Raw genomic sequence first — 19,136 nt, forward strand, 5'->3', positions numbered from 1 at the left:
ACAAAAAATGCAGTTTATTTTCTTGTTTTTAATTGCAGTTAACATACAATATTATATTAGTTTCAGGTATACAAATAACTTAACATTTTTACAGAACACACTCCATACAAAAAGGACATTCCCTGTACTGTAAATTACACCCTTGTAACTATTTTATACTTAGTAGTCTGTACCTCTTAATCCCCTTCACCTAGTTTGCTCCTCCTGCCACTTCCTATCCTTGGGTAACAGCTAGTTTGTTCTCCCTATCTGTGAGTCTGTTTCTATTTTGTTATAATTGTTCATCTGTTTCATTTTTTAGATTCCACAGGTTAGTGAAGACACTGTATTGGACTTTCTCTGTCTGGCTTATTTCACTAGGTACAAAACCGTCCAGGTCTATCCATGTTGACACAACTGCAAAATTTCATTTTTTATGACTAATATGCCATTGTATATATATACCAAGTCTTCTTCATTAGCCCATCTGTTGATGGATAACTGAGTAGTATTCCATTGTTTATATATACCAAATCTTTATTAATTCATCTATTGATGTATATCTAGGGTGTTTCCATATCTTGGCTATTATGAATAATGCTATGAACACTGGGGTGCATATATCTTTTCTAATTAGTATTTTTGTTTTCTTTTGATAAATATCCAGGAATCAAGTTGCTGGATCACATGGTAGTTTTATTTTCATTTTTTTGAAGAACATCCATAATATTTTCCACTGTGGCTGCACCAATTTAATTCCCACTGATAGTACACGAAGGTTCCCTTACCCCCACATTCTTGTCAACACTTATCATTTCTTGTTGGTTTTTTTTTTAATTAATTTTATTCTATTCTCAAACTTTACATAATTGTATTAGTTCTGCCAAACATCAAAATGAATCCATAGCCATCCTGACAGGTATAAGGTGCTATCTCACTGTGGCTTTGATTTGCATTTTCCTGATGGTTGGTGATGTTGAGCATCTTTTCATGTGTCTGTTGGCCGTCTGTGTGTCTTCTCTGGAAAAATGCCTATTAGGGTCTTCTGCCCATTTTTTAATCATTATATGTTTTTTATATATTGAGGTGTATAAGTGCTTTACACATTTTGGATATTAAACCATAAAACTCCTAGAAGAAAGCAAAGGCAATAGACTCTTTGACCTTGGTCTTAGCAATATGTTTTTGGATCTGTCTCCACAGAAACGGGAAACAAAAGCAAAAGTAAACAAATGGGACCTAATTAAACCTAAAAGCTTTTGCACACAAAGGAAACTTATCAAGAAAAGAAAATGGCAACCTACTGAACAGGAGAGAGTATCTTTTTAATAGGACACAAAAACAATCTAAGGGCCAACAAAAAACACAGAAGCCATAAAGAAAATAAAAGTGGTCTGTATGGTTGTTACTTTAAAAAAAGTTACAAGTTTACATGGTGCAACACACTTAAAAGGCAAGGGGAAGTGGACAGGGACTGTAATAACTACTACAGGCAAAAGGTTTTCTTTTTAACTTTTATTTATGTCCTTATTTTTGGCTGTGCTGGGTCTTCATTGCTGCTAGGGCTTTTCTCTAGCTGCAGAGAGTGGGGACTACTCTCTAGTTGCTGTGTGCAGGCTTCTCATTGCAGTGGCCTCTCTTGTTGTGGAGCTCAGGCTCTAGAGTGTGCAGGCTCAGTGGTTGTGGCTTCAGGACTCTAGAGCACAGGCTCAGAAGTTGTGGCACACGGGCTTAGTTGCTCCACAGCATGTGGGATCTTCCCGGAACAGGGATCAAACCTGTGTCTCCTGCATTGGCAGGCAGATTCTTCACCACTGAGTCACCAAGGAAGTTTCAGTTTAATGCTCATCATACATAAAGTAGTCCCCCCAAAATCATTTATAAAGATGAGGAACCCAATGGGCAAGTATTTGAACAGGCCTTTCCTAGAAGAACAACAACAAAGAAGCAGAAGAAGAGAGGTTCAACCTCAATTTGTGTGTGTGCGTGTGTCAGAAACCAAGAGAAACTCACAGCATGTTAAAGACACATTATTATCCTTCACCACATTTAAAAAAATTTTACTGAGTTATAGTCAATATTAGATAAGTTTCAGGTATACAAAAAAAGTGATTCACAATTTTTAAAGGTTATACTTCATCTACAGTTATTATAAAATATTGGTTATATTCCTTGTACTGTATAATATAGCCTTGTATTTTATTTTATACATAGTAGTTTGTATCTCTCAATCTTTTACTCGTATCTTTCCCCTACTTCGGAGAAGGCAATGGCACCCACTCCAGTACTTTGCCTGGAAAACCCCATGGACGGAGGAGCCTGGTGGGCTGCAGTCCATGGGGTCGCTAAGAGTCGGACACAACTGAGAGACTTCACTTTCACTTTTTACTTTCACGCATTGGAGAAGGAAATGGCAACCCACTCCAGTGTTCTTGCCTGGAGAATCCCAGGGACGGGGGAGCCTGGTGGCTGCCGTCTATGGGGTCACACAGAGTTGGACACGACTGAAGCGACTTAGCAGTTCCCCTACTTAGTTCCCTCTCCTCACTGATAACCACTATTTTGCTCTTTATATCTACAAGTATGTCTCATTTTTGTTATATTCACTAGCTTGTTTTATTTTTTAGATTCTACATATAAGTGATAACATACAGTAATTGTCTTTCTGTCTGACTTATTTCACTAAGCATAATATACTCCAAGTCCATTCATGCTGCTGCAAATGGCAAAACTTTCATTTTTAATGCCTAAGTAGTATTCCAGTGTGTGTGTGTGTCACATCTTTTTATCAGTTCATCTGTTGATGGACACTTAGGTTGTTTCCATATCTTGGCTGTTATAAATAATGCTGTTATGAACACTGGGGTGCATGTATCTTTTCAACTTAATGTTTTCTTCTTTTTTTCAGATATATACCTAGGAGTGGAACTGCTGGATCATATGGCAGCTCTATTTTTATTTTTTGAGAAACCTCCATAATATTTTTCCACATTTTTACATTCAAAAGATAGTAAGACAGTGTTCAGATCCTACTAAAACCATGAAGAATCCTGTATCTTCACTTATACAAACAAGAAAATTACAAAGTAACAGAAACCATAAACAAAATGAAAAGACAACATACAGAATGGGAGAAAGTACTTGCAAATGATGTGACTGACAAGAGATTAATTTCCAAAATACATAAACAGCTCATTTATAGCTCAATATAAAAAACCAAACAACCCAATCAAAAAATGGGAAGATCTAAATAGATATTTCTCTAAAGAAGACATACAGATGGCCAAAGGGTACATGAAAAAATGTTCAACATTGCTCTTTACTAGAGAAATGCAAGTCAAAACTATAATGAGGTATCACCACACACCAGTCAGAATGGCCATCATCAAAAAGTCTACAAATAACAAATGCTGGAGAGGGTGTGGCAAAAAGGGGACCCTCATATACTGTTGGTGAGAATGTAAACTGGTACAACCACCATGGAGAACAGTATAGAAGTTTCTTAAGAATCTAAAAATAGAATTACCATAGGACCCAGCTACCCTACTCATGGGCATATATCCAGACAAAACTATAATTTGAAAAGGTACATACACCCCAATGTTCACTGCAGCACTACTTACAACAGCCAAGACACAGAAGCAGCTAAAATGTCCATCAACAGAGGAATGGATAAAGAAGATGTGGTACATATATACAATGGAACATCACTTAGTCATTAAAAAGAATGAAATAATGCAGCAACATGGATGGACTTAGAGATTATCATATTAAGTATGACAGAGAAAGCCAAGCAGAATTATGATATTGCTTATACATCTTAAAAAATGGTACTAATGAACTTATATACAAAACAGAAAGAGACTCACAGACACAGAAAACAAACATGGCTATCAAAGGGGAAAAGTTGGGAGAGGGATAATTTAGGAGTTTGGGATTAAAATATACATATTACTATATATAAAATAGATAATCAACAAGGATCTACTGTATAGCATAGGGAATTCTACTCAGTATCTTGTAGTAATGTATAACAAAAAGAATTTTCAAAAGAATATATGTTATATGTGAATCACTTTGCTGTACATCTGAAACTAACACATTATAAATCAACTATATTTCAATAAAATTTATAAAAATCCTTGGTACAATAAAAATATATTTTTTGGTTTCCAAGAGACATATTTTTAATTTAAAGAAAGTGACAAAGTAATGTACAACATGGTAACTATACTTAATGATACTGTACTGCATTTTAAATTTGTTAAGAGTAAATCTTAAAAGTTCCCATCACAAGAATAAAGAGCTGTAATGATGTACAGTGATAGATGCTAACTGCTGCTGCTAAGTCGCTTCAGTCGTGTCCGACTCTGTGCGACCCCATAGATGGCAGGCTCCCCCGTCCCTGGGATTCTCCAGGCAAGAACACTGGAGTGGGTTGCCATTTCCTTCTCCAATGCATGAAAGTGAAAAGTGAAAGTGAAGTCACTCAGTCGTGTCCGACTCCTAGCGACCCCATGGACTGCAGCTTACCAGGCTCCTCCGTCCATGGGATTTTCCAGGCAAGAGTACTGGAGTGGGGTGCCATTGCCTTCTCCGAGATGCTAACTAGACTTCCTCAAGTGATCATTTCAAACTATACATAAATATCGATTCATTATGCTGTGTAACTGAAATTAATGATGTTATATGTCAATTATAACTCAATTTTAAAGAAAAGAGAGGGAGCAAGACAATGAAGAAGAAAAAAACTTACAAAAACATTTTAAATGAAATCTTTACAGAAAAAAATCAAAGATAAACAAAAATTTATTATACATTTTACTGGAGAAGGCAATTAAGTGGGTTCATTATTAAAGCTTCCAGTTTAGGGTTAGTTTAAGAAAGGAGGTGAAGGTTGTTTTTTCCCATCCCCATGCTAACTGGCCAAAATTGAATTTGTCTTTCATGTTCCAAAGGGTAAAATTCTTAAGTGCTTTTATATTACAGTAATTACCTTACCAGAAAGCTGTTTATCCAAGCAAAATGAGATTCATAAGCTATCTTAAAACAAAAATGCTTTTGTCTCCAATATAATGGAATAATCAAGCTCCAAGTGACTTGAAAAATCCAGATGCAATGCAGTGTTTTTATTACATTTTTCTAGTATTATAAAAATAAAGAATAAATCATTTTATTGTCTTTGCACTGGAGGCCTTTAAGCTTAAAGATACTAGTTTTCAAATCAATTTATAGCTGAAATCTGAAGTCCATGCTGTAAATACTAAGCAAAACCTAAACAATAGCAAAAGAAATTAAAGTATTTCTTTCCTAGTGGTAAAATCAGCATTTTACCACTGATTTCTTTAAAAAGTGTCAATTATTCCCCCAATGATTTAGGTCAATATGAATAGAAGATGCTTATCCTTTGACTATATTTTGGACAAAATATTTACATGAAAATTTTGAAAAATGTAAACAGATTTTTAAAAGCCCACTCATATATTACATAATATTTATGTTGTATAATATTTGTTATTCTGACCAAGAAGAATGTATTGAATTCTACCCACATGATCAGCTAATTAATTATATTAAGAACTCTTTAACTAAAATCCACTGTAAGTTATAATCTAATAATCTAATAACCATAATCTAATCAATCTTAGCAAAAAATACATTTAATTGTAATCTGTCTTCTAAAAGTTTATTATATTCTTCAACATTAAATTAAAAATACAAAGAATTTCCTTTTAAAAAGATAGAATACTGTTAACACACCATTCAGTCATAATCAGCATGAGTCAATTCAATGAAAACAACAAACATCTGGCCTGATCACAATTAGTACAGTCCATTTACTAGAGTTTTATCTTTTTTTAGTGAGTGACTTTCAAATATGTTAAAAACCTTTAAATGACAATTCACTAATCAGAGCTCCATAGAAAGCCAACATTCCAGACAAAAACCTTTCCAAAATAAATCTCCACTTTATTAATTAGGTCATTCAACTTACACTGTGCAAGGGATTCAATGGAGTACACAGAACATGCAGGTCTGGATAAAGATAATAAGTTTTCCTGAGACCCTAACGAGTTTAGCAAACTTAACAGAATTAAAGAAGACAGTAAGGGAAGTGTAGGTAACTCTATACTTTACACAATCTTTCATATAGATAGTATAAGTCATATTATGGGATATATACAGGCCTGAGGTTTGTTGAGTAATCAAAAAAGTTAAAATAGGAATAATTTGTGACTTCCCTTATCATTTGATCTAGAGACTAGGCTTTTTCTTTGTATATAAGCCTGTTAACTGGATCTTTTTCCACAAGTTAACCTCACTCAAAACAATGAATGCATGAACTGTGATTTATAGATGTCTTCTTCAAAACAGGAAGAGAAGAAAAAGCCACTTGTACAGTAGAATCCTTAGGAGTTTTTATAATTTTCTTCAAATCTTTTTAAAGTGCAGGTCCAGGACTGAAGTGAATTGAGTGACATCTCAGGCTGAAATTTTTTAGGGGTTCCCCAAAACTCAGTAATCAAGATAAATGCTAATTTAATACAATACTTAAAGATGAAAGATTGCATGCCTGTCCTGCACAATCAAGAACAAAACAAGGGTAACTGCTCTCAATATCTTTATTCAATAATGTGCTCAAAATAGTAGCCAGGGCAAACGGTCAAGAAAAAAATAATAAAAGGCATCAGATTGGAAAGGAGGCAATGAAACTTTCTCTATTAGCAGATGACATGAACTTACACATAGGAAATCCTAAGGAACTGGGTAAAAAGACTGTTAGAATTAATAAATGAGTTCACTAAGGTTACAGGATACAATTTCAATATGTAGAGATCAGTTCTACTTCTATAGTTGCAATAAAAAATATAAAATGGAATTTTAAAAATTCATTAATAATAGCACACAAAAGGAAAGAACACTTTGGAATAAATTTAACAAAAGCAGCACAAAAGTTGTACTGTGAAAAGTACAAAACATTGCTGAAAAATAAGATCTAAATAAATGGGTAAATATCCTATGTTCATGGATTCAATTAATAATGTTAAGATGGCAATGCTCCCCAAACTGATCTGAAGATTTAACATAGAGCCTATCAGAATCTCAACTGACTTCCTTGTAGAAACTGTCTAGCTGATTCTAAAAGTCATATATAATTACAAGGGACTTAGCATAGTCAAAACAATATTGAAAAACAAGAACAAAGTGGAAAGACTCAAATTTCCTAATTTCAAAACTTTCTAACAAGCAATGGTAATCAACACAGTTTGGTACTGGCATAAGAACTGACATAGGGATCAATAGAACAGAACTGATAGTCCAGAAATAAAGCCATGTATCTTTGGTCAACTGCTTTTCAATTAGAGTGCTAAGATCATTCAACAGGGAGAGGACAGTCTCTTTAACAAATGGTACTATGCACAATTGGATAGCCACATGCAAAAGAATGAAATTGGACCCTTACTTCATACCATATACAAATATAACTAAAATGGATCAAAAAGCTAAATGTTAGGGCTGAATGATGAAATAGAAGAAAACATAGAGGTAACTCCCTATGTCCTCAGTTTTGGCAAACAATTCCTAACTACGATACCAAAACCATAAACAACAAAACAAAATATAATTTGAACTTCATCAAAATTAAAAACTTTTATGTACCAAAGTACATTATCAAGAAAAGTGAAAAGACAACCTATAGGATGGGGGGAATACTTGCAAATATATGTCTGACAAGGGAGTAATTCACAGAATTCCAACTAATAAACAATAAAAAATTCAATCAGGAATTGAACAAAGATCATGAATAGACTTCTGCAGAGAAGATATACAAATGACCAACAAGTACATGAAAAGATGCTCAACATCACTAATCACAGGCAAAATGCAAATCAAATTCATATTGAGATACTACTTCCCACCCATTAGGATGGCTATCATGGAAAACAAAACAAAACCAGATAATAATGAATGTTGGCTAGGGGATGGAGAAATTAGAACCCTTGTATAGTATTAGTGGTAATTTTTGCAAAATGGTGCAATTTCTGTGGAATAGTTTTGTAGTTCCAAAATAAGTTGAACATAGAATTACCATATGACTCGCACATCCACTCCTAGGAATCCACCCAAAAGATTTGAAAACAGCTTATCAAACAAAAACATTTACATATATGTTCATAGCAGCATTATTCAAAATAGCTGAAAGTAGGAAACAACGCCCATGGCTATCAATTTGTGAATGAATAAACAAAATGTGTTATATTTATATAATGGAATATCATTTAGCCATAAAAAGGAAGGAAGCTCTGATTCATGCTACAACATGGATGACCACTGAATATATTACACTAACTTAAAGAAGCCAGTCAAATAAGGTAACACATTGTATGACTCCACTCATATAAAATGTCCAGAATAAGGCTAACCATAGAGATAGGAAGTAGATTTGTCACTGCTTAGGGCTGAAGGAGATAGTGGGTGGTAGGACTGTTATCTAAAGAGCAGGTGTTCATTTTTCTGGTGATAAAAATATATCCAAATTGGTAATATTTGCACATATCTGTGAATTTACTAAAAATTCTGGAATCGTACATGTTTTTTTTTTTTTTACTGAAGTACAGCTGAATCAAAATGTCGTGTTAGAGACCACTTCCTCCCTCCATCCCTGCCACATGAGGCTGTGGCACATGGTGTAGAGCTGCCTTTGAGCTCCGACTCTTTGCTTCCCAAGTGGGAGGAAATCTTGTAATGGAGTGGTTCCTTATCTCACACTAACAAGTGCCTGATTGCCTCAGGATCAAGGGATTGAAAAATGTCCCAAGTTTCCATGGGGCAAGTTCTCTTAAGGAATGTTATCTGGCACACAGATGCTCACAATAAGTTACAGGAGGAATTAGAGAACTGGAGAAACAGATGGAAGATGCTTACTGGGGGACCAAAAGGAAAATATGACCCAGTAGTTCAAGCCAGATACCTAATGATGGTTTTGATGAAGCAAGTCAAGAGACTATTGGAAGTCAAAGAATGAAATTTATGGAGCAGTGGATGATGATTTTCTTAAGGCTAAATCCTGGAACAAGTAGTTATATGATTATGAAGCTAACACACCAGACAGATGGGGTCACAGTGGCTATAAAGAGTTATACCCTCAGGAATCTGAAACAGACAGTGATCAACAAGATAGTACATGCTATCTAATGGGGAAAAAACATCTCCCCAGGTAAAATCATCTACCCACAAACATAAAAAGTCAAAGAAATCCCACAAAGAAATAAGAAAAAAAAAATCACACAAAAACCAGAAGAAAAGCAAAAAGGAAACCACAGATAGAACAGCTGATTCCTCAAGTGAGATCTCAGAAGAAACTGGGGCTTCTATTGCTAGGAAAAGGAGACAACCACAGAAGCTGAAGAAAAAATCCAGGAAAAGTCTCTCAAGAAATCTGCTTTATTCCTAGAGGCAGAAAGTGACACATCCCAGTCAGATGATTCTGCATCCAGCAGTTCAGTGGGAAGTGAGGAAAGAGACACTAAGAAAACCAAAAGGAAAAAAGAGAGAAAAGCCCACATCCCTACAATTCACACTATTCATTGTACAATGAAATACAAGAGAGGACAAAGGCACAAATTGGAAAGTGGCTACAAACGAAAGGTCTGCTGAGGGTTCAGAGGATGACTAAATGAGAAAGAAACATTCTTGTTTCCTGCATGACTGGATATTTATAGTTCTTACATCTTGGAGTTTGCCAGTGATGTTATTGGTCAGCACAGGGGGCCTGAGGTCAGAGACCTCCTGTGCCATCTACATGAGTTCTGTCAGACTTCCCATCTTCTATTTTGGCCTATTAAACTTGATCCTCTTACTGGTAATAGGAAATCTGTTATTTTGCTATGAAGGTTTCTTGAAGAGATTATTTTTGTGATTAATCACATTTAGAATAGAGTGCATATGCAGCAAGTTAAAGGACCCAGATATGCAGATGATAGCACTCTCATGGCAGAAAGTGAAGAGGAACTAAAAAGCCTCTTGATGAGGGTGAAAGAGGAGAGTGAAAAAGTTGGCTTAAAACTCAACATTCAAAAAACGAAGATCATGGCATCCAGTCCCATCACTTCATGGCAAACAAATGGGGAAACAATGGAAATAGTGACATATTTTATTTTCTTGGGCTCCAAAATCACTGCAGATGGTGACTGCAGCCATGAAATTAAAAGATGCTTGTTCCTTGGAAGTAAAGCTATGACAAACCTAGACAGTGTATTAAAAAGCAGAGACACCAATTTGCTGACAAAGGTCTGTATGGTTTTCAAAGCTATGGTTTTTCCAGTAGTCATGTATGGATGTGAGAGTTGGACCATAAAGAAGGCTGAGCACCAAAAAATGATGCTTTCAAATTGTGATGCTGGAGAAGACTCTCGAGAGTCCCTTGGACTGCAAGGAAATCAAATTAGTCAATCCTAAAGGAAATCAACCTTAAATATTTACTGGAAGGACTGATAGAGAAGTTGAAGCTCCAATACTTTGGCCACCTGATGTGAAGAGCCAATTCATTAGAAAATATCCTGATGCTGGAGAAGATTGAAGGCAAAAGAAGGGCAGGCAGCAGAGGATGAGATGGTTTGACAGCATCACCAATTCAATGGATAGGAATTTGAACAAACTCAGGAAGATAGTGGAGGGGAAGGGAGCCTGGCATGCCACAGTCCATGGGGTAACAAAGAATTGGACACAATTTAGCAACTGAACAACAACAAAGGACCCAGAAAGCTGAATCCAGTAATGACCTGGGTATACCAACTGCAATGTCAAATGTGGGGAAGGCAAGGGCTGGTGTCAAGAGATAGACTGGTGTTCGTGCTATATAGAATGGTATGATAAAGGAATACTGTGTTGCTCTGTTTATACAGTAAGTGCCACAACTTGACTTTTTTTGTCTTTAGCCTTGGTGCTTTGATCTTTCTGGATATGGGCCCCACACGCGTCGTCCGGTTTACTTAACGAGGAATTGAACATAAGAACAAACACCTTCCACTCAGGATACATCCACAGACAGCTGTTACAGGTAGAAACAGGGTTTTTTGTCAAATTTCCCTGCTGGACGGGGTCTGTGGTTACACTCTGTATATACCTAAACATGGTCATTGGATAGCAAAAGGTTTTCTAGTTCCATTGCTTACTGCCTAAATGTACTTGTATTCAAAATTATTTATTTAGTTGTCATAGGTTAAGTCCTAAACCAGATGAGGAAGAATTAAGACAGTCATGCTGTCTAGTGGAGAAGGCAATGGCACCCCACTCCAGTACTCTTGCCTGGAAAATCCCATGGACGCAGGAGCCTGGTAGGCTGCAGTCCATGGGGTCGCTAAGAGTCGGGCACGACTGAGAGACTTCACTTTCACTTTCATGCATTGGAGAAGGAAATGGCAGCCCACTCCAGTGTTCTTGCCTGGAGAATCCCAGGAACGGGGGACCCTGGCAGGCTGCCGTCTATGGGGTCGCACAGAGTTGGACACGACTGAAGCGACTTAGCAGCAGCAGCAGCATGCTGTCTAGTCATGTTGTCTAGTGGTGTGCTGAATAGGATTCAGAGCAAGCAACAATCATTTAAATGTTGTCTTCCTTGCTCATTTCTTAATCTGAAACTTGCTCATTTCCCTGAAACTAGATTGAATCAGTTTGAAAATGAAATGGGTTTTTCAGGGACATATCCAATTCTTCCTAGTCTGCCTTTGGATTAAAGGACCAAGCAGAGATCTTGTTATTTCCTTTAACTATCTACTGTGATCCTACTATGTTAATTCTTAAGAAACCAAAATATCACTGGAAGGCTGACAGAACACAAATGAATTTTTTTCATTATGGCAGATCAAGTGACTTTGTTTTTTCCTGACTGTCACTTCATGCACTGAGTAAAAAGCTTGAAAACTCTGGAAAAAAGAAAAATCCCCAATGTGCTAGTTTCAGGTATAAAGCAAAGTGATTCAATTATACATATATATATATATATATATTCCTTTTCAGATTATTTTCCATTATAGTTTATTATGAGGTATTGAATATAGTTCCCTGTGTTAAACAGTAGGACCTCATTGGTTATCTATTCCTATATAATAGTTTGTATCTGCTAATCCAAAACTACTAATTCATACCTCTCCCACCTTTCCCTTTTGGTAGCCATAAGTTTGTTTTATACATTTGTGAGCCTGTTTCATAAATAAGCTCATTTGTATCATTTTTTCAGGTTCCACGTATAATATTTGTCTTTATCTGCCTTACTTCACTTACTATGATAAGCTCTAGGTCCATTCAGTTCAGTTCAGTTGCTCAGTCATGACTGCCTCTTTGAGACCCCATGGACTGCAGCACACCAGGCCTCCCTGTCCATCACCAACTCCCGGAGTTCACTCAAACTCATGTCCATCGAGTCGGTGATGCCATCCAGCCATCTCATCCTCTGTCGTCCCCTTTTCCTCCTGCCCCCAATCCCTCCCAGCATCAGAGTCTTTTCCAGTGAGTCAACTCTTCGCATGAGGTGGCCAAAGTACTGGAGTTTCAGCTTTAGCATCATTCTTTCCAAAGAACACCCAGGACTGATCTTCAGAATGGACTGGTTGGATCTCCTCACAGTCCAAGGGACTCTCAAGAGTCTTCTCCAACACCACAGTTCAAAAGCATCAATTCCTCAGTGCTCAGCTTTCTTCACAGTCCAACTCTCACATCCATATATGACCACTGGAATGTAAATGGCATTATTTTCTTCTTCTTCATGGCTGAGTAATATTCCACTGTATAAATGTACCACATCTTCTTTATCCATTCATCTATCAATGGAAAATTACATTGTCTCCATGCTTTGGCTATTATAAATTGGAACTGTACATTTTAAGTGAATGGATTCTATGGTATGTGAATTAAAGCTAAATAAATCTGCTTTTAAAAAAAATCTAAATTAATACAGAAAACCCATGATGAACATTACACCAGTACTTTAAATAAAGACAGCCTCGGTATTACTGATAGTATTACTGATTTTTTTAATTTCCTCAAGCTCCAGTATGGCTCAGCAAGGCACTGCATACCCAATGACAGCTTTTTAAATCTCTTTTTGTTTATTTGTTTGTTTTTTATTTTATTTTTAAACTTTACAATATTGTATTAGTTTTGCCAAATATCAAAATGAATCTGCCACAGGTGTACACGTGTTCCCAATCCTGAACACCCCTCCCACCTCCCTCCCCATACCATCCCTCTGGGTTGTCCCAGTGCACCAGCCCCAAGCATCCAGTATCGTGCATCGAACCTGGACTGGCAACTCGTTTCATACATGATATTATACATGTTTCAATGCCATTCTCCCAAATCTTCCCACCCTCTCCCTCTCCAACAGAGTCCATAAGACTGTTCTGTACATCGGTGTCTCTTTTGCTATCTCATACACAGGGTTGACAGCTTTTTAAATCTTAAGCATTTCAACGGACCCCTGAAATTTCAGGAATCACCCAATACATGCAACTCTCTTTTCTTAGAAATAGCTTCCTTTTCATAGTTACATTTGAATAGTAATTGTGATATTTAAAAAACGTAACCATAGTAATTAGCACAAATGGCATAGAGGTTTGTTTCATATCAAGCCACTGACTTGTGACGACATGGGCAGTGCAAGCAAAATTGAAAGGACAATTAGTGAAGAGAGCCCTAGTCAAGAGAAGTCAATGCACAGTGGCATCAATTAATATCACTGAAAGGCTTCTGACTTGTTCAATCAGGTTCCTAATATACTTGATTTGGTAGAGGGTTGCTGGGTAAAATATAGGACCATCCAGTTGAGCTCAAATTTTAGACAAACAGTGGATACATTTTTAGTATATGAATGTCAACAATACTGCATGGAACTTCCTTTTATACCAAAAAAAAAAGTTGTTGTTTAACTGAAATTCAAATTATCTGAGCATCCTGTACTTTTATTTGCTAAATTTGGCAGCCCTAATTTGAGGAAATAATTGCTAGTAGAGGAAACCATGAAACTGAAAATAGCCAGTGAGGGTGGCTGTGGATTTTGAATCTGACCTATGAACTACAGTTTTGTGAATTTCTTAATAAGAGTGAATAAAAATCACTGGAAACAACAAGAATTCACTCTGTGAAATATTTTGATTACTTAATATTTCCATCTACTACTCCATCTACCCCAATAGACTAGAAAACAAAACTTTTACAATTGTTTACATATTTGCTTACAGAAACCCACAATGCTTTCTAATATTTTCAACTAAAATATTTCTCCCTTCTTTCCTGAATTTTGTATTACTAATGATAAAAGACAGGTGTAAGCTTTTGGTTTGGGTTAGTATTAAAAAGAGAAAAGAATAAAGTTCAATTGCGAGTATCCAGGATGCCAAGGCTTATATTTAGACCTTCCATCTCCCTTCAAAGTTCAGGACCCAGGCATGAAAGCCTCCTTTCCTCTGGACTTCATACAGAAAGATGGCCAGCAGTCCAGCTGAGAGACCACAGGCACCCCCAGCACAGAGGCCCAACCTCCCCTCCCTCACCTGGGCAAGAGCTCAGAGGCACTTGTATTTCAACCTTTATTTGCTTTCTCAAGGACATAAAACAGTTCACTTAAAAGAGCTTTAACCAAAGTGCTTAGAAATTATGAGAGGGGAAAAAAAATGGGACAAAGAAAAAGGGGAAAAATGTATTTTAAAAAATGTTTCTTCTAAGGAGGAAATACAGCAAGGGATGATATAAGTATGTTGTTTTTAGTAAGTTCATGTCCATCTCAGACTGCTGCTCACTCTGTTAAGCCTGTGTCATATTTACAACATCTCACTGAAGCACAGAGGTGTAAGTTATAGCCAATTACAAGTGAGGGGATTGAATAAAACCTTGAGCAAATCATCTGCTATTACAATAACCTATATCATCACGAAAAGGCCAATCATATAGACATTAACTACCAGGTATTTCACATTTTCATTACTGTGCTGGTTGTCTTTAAGTTTCATTAAGGTATACACTGTCTTAGAGATCCAACTTAATATCTTATTATTATATACATGCATATATATATATATATATATATATATGTCATTATGCTATGCTATGCTAAGTCACTTCAGTCGTGTCCGACTCTGTGTGACCCCAAAGACGGCAGCCCACCAGGCTCCCCGTCCCTGGGATTCTCCAGGCAAGAACACTGGAGTGGGTTGCCATTTCCTTCTCCAATGCAGGAAAGTGAAAAGTGAAAGTGAAGTCACTCAGTCGTGTCCGACTTTTAGAAACCCCATGGACTTCAGCCTACCAGGCTCCTCCATCCATGGGATTTTCCAGGCAAGAGTACAGGAGTGGGGTGCCATTGCCTTCTCCGTATGTCATTTATATATATATATATATATATATATATATATATATATATATATACACACACACACACATATATATATATACACACACACATATATATATATGTCATTGTTCAGTCACTAAGTTGTATCTGACTCTGTTACCCCATGGACTGTAGCCTGCCAGGCTCCTCTGTCCATGGGATTCTCCAGGCAAGAGTACTGGAGTGGGTTGCCATGCCCTCTTCCGGGGGATCTCCCTGACCCAAGGATCCAACCTGTGTCTCCTTAGTCTCCTGCACTGGCAGGTGGATTCTTTACTACTGAGCCACGTGGGAAGCCCAAAATACTATAGGTATACGTAATAGAGTACTAAGTAGCTATAAAACAGAATGAGGAATATCTCCATATACTACTGCAAAGTTATCTTCAGAATACATTTCTAAGCAAAGCAAAACAAAAACAAAAAATCCTCAGTGTATACAGTATGCTATTGTTTACCTAAGAAAGGAATTGGGATGGCTACGTATATGAGAAGGAGAGAAAGGTAATAGTTGGACTTCTTTGAATATGTCTTCTTTTGTAGACTAGATTTTGAACTGTGTAAATATCATATACCTAATTCAAAATTGCATTTAAAAACCAGTATTAAAATCACAAGTAAAATTAAATAAATGGCCCAAACTGTGTATCCTTGTTGGTTGTATAATTGTATAAACAGCAATTATAATTCAAGTGACTTTAAAACACAACTTAAATGTAGATTTCTAGTGGGATATACTTTAAAGACAAAAAAAAAAAAAAAAAAAAAAACCCTGCTCCAAAGCACAACTGTGCAGACATGCGTGCACACACACACACACACACACACACATATATTGTAAATGGCTTCCAATAATCACATTGTTGATGGGCGTGTTGGTATTGTTATTCTGAGGCTATTGCGTATATATGGTAGGATAAACAAAATGATAATTATGTAGATATCACTGAACCTCTGTATTTGTCAAAAGGGGATACATATGTAGTTATCATTGAGGTTAATTAAATTTGAATGGTCATTATCAATAAGAACTCATGATACAGTTTATCCTAAAGAAAAATTATAATTGTATTAATATATTCAAGAAAGGCTTTAAAACAATGATCCATCTAGTAGCAATAATACTCCTAATAATTATATTGTGATATCTAAATAACATTCCCCTCCAAAGAAAGAAACAAGGGCTCCATTTTCTAAATGGCTGATAATGGGGTCTAGAGCAGAAATGTACAAGAGGACCCTGGAGCATCTTACACTGAAAAGTAAGGAAGCCATCAAAGACTCCTAGGGCCATGTCAAAAGGACTTCGAAGCCAATATAAATAAGCCTCCATTGCCCAAATATGGGATCATTTGAGGATCAATAAGGGTAATAATGAGGACTGAAGCACATCGTATATGTCTAAATGCAACAGTTCATAGTCATGCTAAAAATGATCACTGAGCATTTCTGGAAGGTGGTAAAGAACCAGCAAATTATTTTGGAAGCTGGAAAATAACGGGGAAGTATCAATCACTCATCTTGTCTTTTCCATGTGCCTTCTACATCAGGGTAAGTGTACCATAAAAGAGGTAAGTGCAAACACTTGGGAGATAGTGAGGACGGTGTCAGCATCAGGCGAGACGAATTGTGGAGCACCAACCACAATGTGGAAAACCAGTGGGGAAGTGGAGAGAGTAACAGCAAGACCAGCTTGCAGACTGTCATGACGGTGTAAAGAGAATGACAAGGAGGTCTGGAAACGAAATAGTGGTAATAAGGAAGAAGACTGGACAGATTTAATCAACTAATTGGATGAATGAGAGGAGTGCAAATTATCAGTAAAGTTTTTATATCTTGGGTGATTGATGGATGGTAGTGCCATTAACCAAATTGATGACTCTAAAAGGCAGTGCAAAAATATAATTGACAATTCTAAGGAAAAGCAACACTCTTATCAAATTCCAACGAAATTCAAAATTATCCTTAGAAGAAAATGCACACTGGCCAATTAGGGAATAAGGAAAAAGAGGAAAAGAAGTAAGTTCTGGTATTCCCCTTCTTCCTATAATCTTTACTTTTCCCATAAGATCCATTTTTACTCCCAATATATACATATACGTTTTTGAATGCTGACTATGTTCATTTTTGGCATTCGTTTATCAGAAGACACTTCCAATAGGTGATCTATACTCATTGCTTCCAGGACAAGTCCAAAGTCCTCACTCAACCAATTTCTAGCTCTGTGACTAGATAAAAACCAAGTAATTGTCAAGTATTCTCCTCTAGTACGTACATTTCCAGCAATTCTCAATACCTGGGAAGGCAGACATAATTATCTGAAATTCATCAATGAGGACCCTGAGACCCAGAGATCTTAAATAACTTGTCCAATGTCAAAACTGGAATTTAAAACCCAGGAATCTCTTCTGGATCAAGAACTGCAAGGTGCCTAAATGAATGCTGGTCACAGAACAACCACTGAAAATATTTGGGGACTTCTCCCACTTTTTCACAGGATAAATTATAGCACCATTTCTTTCAGTAAAGCAGAAAGAATCTTATTTTCCAATAATATCTGATCATAAAATGTCATGTTTCTATAGCAAATGTCACAATCTATAGCAAAATTACCTGAATATAAAGCCAAACAATCCTTTTTAACACATAAAATGAAAATTACAGTATCTTACAATATAATGCCTAGAATGAACCAGTTTGGAAGGAACTTCATCTGTTCAAAGTGCAGCAAAGAAATCAGTAAATAAGAGGTCTCAGAGACAAAACACATGTCACGAAGTTCAAGAACAAACGCACATTTATATTAGTAACTAACATGCCCCTTAGTCCTTCTAGTACAATTCCTAAGAAGCTTGGCAGACTGGTTTTAAGCCTGCAACAAATCATTAGGGGGCAAGAAGGGAGCCACATGAAGGCACACTGACAACTGCAATGTATATTTGACAGCAACAGAAAGGGGAAAATCATAGAAACCAGCTCAAGGAGGGTAAGGAGAGCACAACACATGAGAACCATATATTATAGAAACAAACAGTGCTACAAGTCTCAACAGATCCTAAGGGTGTGTCTAAGAGACTGTTAGTAATAGGTGTAAAGATGGCCGCAAGTCAGCAAGAACAATATTCAAATGAAGTACTTAAAATGAAAAATATATTGGTGTTCAAGGGGTTATTTAAAAAGAAAAAATTCTAGAATGTTTCATTTGCCAAGGAATCAAGAAATCTGCGGTTTTAACTGTCATGAGCAGTATCACTTTTTATCACCTTATTTTTAATAAACATATAGCAAATTTCCCTAAAGTTGCATCAACCATTTTAACCCTGCTATTAAAATAAATCTTAGAATGTATAATGAAGTAGTGGGTAATGATAACATGGCATATTAAGAGACTTGGGAGATTATAGCAAGAAAAATTCACTCCTCATCACTATACATTTATTAATGAAGAAAATGCATATGAGAGATGTAGTTTACTATCTGTATCTTCATTACTAGTAGAAACAATACAGAAAAGTGTCCGTTAGGATATAAATTCATTTCCAAGCCTCAGGACACATACACACCCCAGTTTGCCTCCGTATTAGGTGTTCTTCAGGCTCTTGACCCTCACAATGCAATGCTCTACAGTATCTGAGCAACACTGCCATACTATCAGTTCAGTTGCTCAGTCGTGTCCCACTCTTTGCGACCCCATGGACTGCAGCATGCCCGGCTTCCCTGTCCATCACCAACTCCCAGAGTTTTCTGAAACTCACGTCCATCAAGTCAGT

General features: G+C 36.6%; 1 protein-coding gene and 1 pseudogene across 3 annotated transcripts in view; one reads left to right on the top strand and one right to left on the bottom strand.

The window, feature by feature from the left end:
- Positions 1 to 19,136, bottom strand: part of KLHL13 (kelch like family member 13) — a 197,573-nt gene that overhangs the window by 127,408 nt on the left and 51,029 nt on the right. The window lies entirely within an intron of this gene.
- Positions 8,416 to 9,658, top strand: LOC100140157 (uncharacterized protein NKAPD1-like; annotated as a pseudogene).

This window comes from Bos taurus, chromosome X, assembly GCF_002263795.3.
Source record: "Bos taurus isolate L1 Dominette 01449 registration number 42190680 breed Hereford chromosome X, ARS-UCD2.0, whole genome shotgun sequence".
Lineage (NCBI taxonomy): Eukaryota > Metazoa > Chordata > Mammalia > Artiodactyla > Bovidae > Bos > Bos taurus.